This window comes from Macaca nemestrina, unplaced genomic scaffold, assembly GCF_043159975.1.
Source record: "Macaca nemestrina isolate mMacNem1 unplaced genomic scaffold, mMacNem.hap1 Scaffold_672, whole genome shotgun sequence".
NCBI lineage: Eukaryota > Metazoa > Chordata > Mammalia > Primates > Cercopithecidae > Macaca > Macaca nemestrina.
In genome coordinates this window covers 14387-19926 of record NW_027257837.1, presented here as the reverse complement: position 1 = coordinate 19926, position 5540 = coordinate 14387, and the positions used below count along the sequence as shown (strand labels likewise).

At 46.5% G+C, this 5540-nt stretch overlaps 1 long non-coding RNA gene across 1 annotated transcript; it reads right to left on the bottom strand.

The window, feature by feature from the left end:
* Positions 1–721: 721 nt before the first annotated feature.
* On the bottom strand, positions 722–4616 carry LOC139361595 (uncharacterized). Its single transcript, XR_011619146.1, has 3 exons — positions 4478–4616; positions 955–1104; positions 722–859 (listed from the first exon to the last, which is right to left on the bottom strand). It is a non-coding gene; the product is annotated as an uncharacterized lncRNA (long non-coding RNA).
* Between the last annotated feature and the right edge of the window lie 924 nt (positions 4617–5540).

Sequence of the window (5540 nt, the reverse complement as noted above, 5' to 3'; positions counted from 1 at the left end):
CTCCCAGAGGAGACCCTTGGTAGCTGGGTGACACAAGAAGGAGTACTGGAGTGAGGTTTGGGTAAACAGGTGGCTGTTTAATAGATATGGAAGTAATTCAATGTTTTACCAATTAGTGTGGCTATAGTAGCAGATTATCAATCGTTAGAAAAGGACTTTTTAGATAAATTAATATACAAATATCAATGACTTTACAGTAATAATAATGACAACATATTATTATCATTTTTATTTTTATTTTTTGAGACAGAGTCTCACTCTGTCACCCAGGCTGGAGTTCAGTGGCACCATCTCGGCTCACTGCAACTTCTGTCCCCTGAGTTCAAGCAATTCTCCTGCCTCAGCCTCCTGAGTAGCTGGGATTACAGGCTCCTGCCACTGTGCTTGGCTAATTTTTGTCTTTTTAGTAGAGATGGGGTTTCACTATCTTGACCAGGCTGGTCTTGAACTCCTGACCTCACGATCCACCCACCTCAGCCTCCCAAAGTGCTGGCATTACATGTGTGAGCCACCACGCCCGGCCTATATTATTGTTAATAATAATACTATTTAATCCCTTCACAGAAGCACTGGGGGCTTTGTTTTCATGCCTATTTTCCAGCGGGCTCCCTTCTAGATATAAAGAGGATGTTCCTGACCTGTGGTCAGTGGACAGGAAGCCTAGGCTAACTCTTGCATTTGGGATGGTGAAAAGGAGAAAGTGGTTCTTTCTTGCTCATTATCTCAGTCACCAGGGTTTTGATGTTACTGCAACACAGATGGCAACCTGTGGATAGGCCGTCTGTTTCTGTTCACCTGTATAGATCACGTCATTGTACACTGATGAAAAAGTGAGTTGCTCAGGATGTAACTTGTGATTCTAAACATCAAATAGAATGGCAAATAGAAACTGCATGTCCTATATCACCTGCAAAAGCACCTTTGCCGATTGGTCTATCTCTATGTCACTCTTACCTTTGAAGCGAAGTTACAGGGGACGCCATTCCTCGACTGGCAGCTTGGAGAAGGTCGGCAATCATTTTCAGGCAAAGGCCATGGCATGACTTGGACTCCTCATGCTGCCTGTGGCTTCAGTCACTCCAGGTATACCAATTCTCCAGGATGCTATAAAGATTTCCTAATTAGACATTTATTGTGCTTGGAGACATGAGGATGAAGGCTGCTGGGCAGAGTGCGGCCATGATCTTAAAGATCAAAGTGAGATCTGGCTTACTTCTGGATCTTGACCTTATTTTTGTAGAGCTGAATAATAATAATAATAATAATAATAGCAAAGATGGAAAGAAGAGGCTTTTAAGTATTACAGTGGCCTAGTTATGCTCTACCTGGGAAAGGCAAACAGCTGTGAGTAACTCTAATTCTCTGCAGCATATCTGTTGAAAGGCTGACTGAACATTCAGGACAAGCCGTAGAACAGGCATGCCTGGATTTAAATGTCCAATCCTTTGTGTCAATCTTGGAGAATTAAACACAATCATGTAAACTACTGATTCAGGCCAGGCCTGCCATGCTTGTCCACAGCTCCCCCCACAGATGTCTGGTTTCTGAGTTGGCTCAGCCATGGGAAAGTCCCTGTTTAGGAGGACCTGCCTTTAATGTATTCTTGCTTTTCTCCTAAATTAGCATTCACCGTGATGCCTACAATCATGTTACAATCTACTTAAATCACCCAGGAATGTTTATAAAATACTTATAACGCAATAATTGAATTTCACAAATAATAACCCATATTTCACAGTTACAGCTTAGAACAACAATTTTATGTCCATGATCTCATTTGATCTTAAACAGCCCTTTGAGGTGGGCAGATGTTATAAGCTCCCTTTCATAGGTGAGGAAATTAAGCCACAGAGAGGGGGCATTGGCTTAGAGTCATAGTGTCAAAGATACAGCTGATCGTCTGGTTACAAACTGTCTTTTTCAGATGGAAAACCCAACTGGAACAAAGAGGCTTGCCCAGTTCTCCTAATAATTGGAGCAGAGCTGACATGCCAAGGGCATTTTTTTGCAATTATTTGAAGAAAGCCACCTGAAATCTAAGACACTGTCCATGTGATCAGTGGCTTCAGTTTGAATGTTCCTTGGGGTCAGAGCCTGGCCCGGAGCCTTTAACATGTGACCACCAGGGTTGTATTGAGCCCACAATTATCCAATTTAAAGCAACGTAAGAGACATAGAACCAAACTATTGAGGGTGGCACATTCAGTCCTGCGAGAGGGACAGAGAAAACAGGTGGGGCATTCATGGTGGTCCCGGGAACTTCAGCCACTCCAGAGGGTCCTGGAAGGCTCCATTGCCTGCTCCCCTCTTTCCACACCCCTGCCTCCATAACCTGTACTCCCCTCTGCCAGGAGCCTTGTCCTAGGCGTCAGGGTGGGAGAAGTCTCTGGTCCTGCCCCATTCCCACGGCCTCGCGCCACTGACCTCCTTACTACCCTCCCCTCTCTAAATCCCAAAAGGCTCTCCCACTGCCGGACACTGTGCCAGGCACTGAAGAATGGGCGACTTGCCACACAGTCCTGTCCTCAAGGAGCCTGTGGCTCAGGGAGAGGAGAGAAGGTCAGCGCTGCGCAGGACTGGTGGTGCTTCCCCATGGGGAGTGAACTCTCGGCAAAACGCCAGTGGAATGTGGAGATGGGCAGGGGCGGGAGGGGGGAGGAATGCTTAGCAGGGAAGAGGATAATGCCCATGAGCCCAGAGGGAAGAGTGGGATTAGAGACTGGGGAAGGCATTTAGGCTACAGGAATCAGATGAGTCCCCTGGGGCCAAGTGTGTGTGTGTGATGATGAGATATAAACAAGGGTCTGTCATTAAGAGCTTGTATATCCAACAACTTTGACCTTCCCATTGAAAACCATGGGTTTGAAGGATTTTGAGGACAGAGGGCCTGGTGCCCTGAGGCGATGGTATAGGAACTTCCTGCTGTGTGGTGTGGAGGAAGGATGGGGGTGAGGAGGATCTGGAGGCAGACAGAAGGTGAAAGAGGCTCTTGCAATAGTCCAGGTGGGATGAAGGCCTGGGCTGAGGGAGAGATGCTGGGAATGCGGAAAGGGCAGCTTCCAGGGATATTTCAAAGGAATCACGAGGACAGTGAGAAAGAAAGAGTCAGAAGCGCAGGGCTGCGCTGCAGCAGCTGGTATTGGCTCGGGAGACTGATCGTGCGTATCTTTGTCCAATTCTGCTCTTAGGGATGCAATGCTGGTAGCTTTAAACCAGCTACGGCAGACGTATTTAACACCACAGAAGTCAAGAAAGGCCCTTTCTCTGCAGAGAAAACATTAAACGTTGTTAAACATTGACCAGCACGCCTCTGCCAAAATACCTGAGGCTTCTCCTGCTGTGGGTGGTCCCGAGGGCAGTGTTAGCTGGAGCTGCCTGAGGAAGCTTCAGAGGCAGGTGAGATGGGTTTGGGTAAGGGATAGGTGTGGTAGCTGTGGGGTAAGGAAGGCATTTCTGGTGAACCTAATGGTATGAGCAGAGGTCCCCCTACTTCGGGGGTATCTTGGCACAGAGCAGGGAACTTAAGTGATACTCAGTGACGATCGTGGGCTATTGTCACCTACATTAGGTCTTTATGTGTTGGTAGATTGGATGCACCAATGAAATGTTCCTGAAATCCTGACAGGTACATGGTGCCGGTTTGCCAGGAACCTGCCTATGTGTGCCAGGAGTTCCGCTTCACACAGAACTTTCCCTGCACCCAGCTGCCATGGTTCATTATTCACCTTAAGGGTGACTCAGAAATCAGCTTAGATTATTATTTAGCAGGGGAGGAAACCGAATCCCAGAGAGTGCTTCCGTGACTTTCTTAAGACCACAGTCAGTTAAACCTTCATCAGCATTAGAACTTTGGAATTAGAACTTGTATTAGTTATCCACAGCTACATAACAAATTTCTCCCAAACTTAAAGAAAAAATAACTGTTTGTTGGTTTTTGTTTTTTTTTTTGAGACAGAGTCTCACTCAATTGCCCAGGCTGGAGTGCAATGGCATGATCTCAGCTCACTGAAACCTCCACCTCCGAGGTTCAAGTGATTCTCCCACCTCAGCCTCCTGAGTAGCTGGGATTACAGGCACCTGCCATCATGCCTGGCTAATTTTTGTATTTTTGCACAGATGGGGTTTCACCATGTTAGCCAGGCTGGTCTCGAACTCCTGACCTCAGTTGATCCGCACGCCTCGGCCTCCCAAAGTGCTGAGATTACAGGTGTGAGCCACTGTGCCTGGCCTTGTTTTGTTTCTAACTATGTTGCCCAGGTTGGCCTTGAACTCCCGGACTCAAGCCTCCTGAGTAGCCGTGACTACAGGCACGTGCCGCCAAGCCTGGCTTTAAAAAAATCATTTTAAGTGGCTTACAACATAATAAATATCTCACAATTCCTGTGAGTCAGGGATGCAGGAGTGATTTAACTCGGTGAATTTGACCTGGGGTCTTTCATGAAATTGCAGTCAAGATGTCAGCTTGGGCTGCAGTCACCTGCGTGGGGCTGGAGGATCTGTTTCCAACGGGCCCCACTCACAAGGCTGGCAAATTAGCACTGGTTGTGGGCAGAGGCTTTAGTTCTTCGTGGGCTGTTGGCAGGTGGCTTTAGTTCCTCACCAGGAGGGAGTCTGTATGGGGCTGCGTCTGCGTCCTCACAACATGGCGGCCAACTTCCTCCTGAGTGAATGATCCAGAAGAGATCAAGGTAGAAACTGCAATGCCTTTTATGACCTCACTTCAGAAGTCACACATCATCATTTCCATAATATCACAGTGGTTATACAAGTGAGTCCTGTTCAGCATGGGAGGAAAGAACATAAGAGGCAAAGATCACTCGGGACCGTCTTGGATATTGGCTACCACAGAACCCAACACAAGCAATAAGTCAAAATCATGAAGCTCCTGAAGTCAGAGGACATGGCTCTGCCATTTGGTAGGTAGGGATCCTGTTAAAGGCTCAGCTTCCGCATCTGGAAATGGAACTGTAGGCCTTGCCTGGTTTGCTGTAATGGGTTGTGATGAGAACCAAGCTACAAAGAGTGGTACAGATGTTAATTACAATGATTTTTCCTGTGCCACCCATGGAAAAAAAAAAATACAAGATACAGAATGCTAAATCCCAGTTTTGTTTTGTTTTTTTTTTTTGACTGCTATTCAGCAAAGCATAGGAGACTTTCATGACACCTGGAGAGGCGGCCGTAGTGTGTATGTCAGAGTATGGGTTCCAGAGCGACGCTCCCTGGGCTCAGCCTCATCTCTTACCAGCAGCAGACCTTGGGCCAGATGCTGAAGCCCTTTGTGCCTTGGTTTCCTGACCTATTACTGTGGAAATGATGACAGTACCCTCCTCATAGCATTGTGAGAATTAAATTAGCTAATTCAGGTGAAGCATTTAGAAGAGGACCTCCTGACACTTAATAACTGCTTGATATAAATAATAGCTTCTGCTACAGAGTGGCCATGAAGTCTGGACATGCAGATATTATATTATCATGCATCATAAGGTAATACCAACAAACCGTTTATTATATATTCACCTATGTTTCCAGATATAATA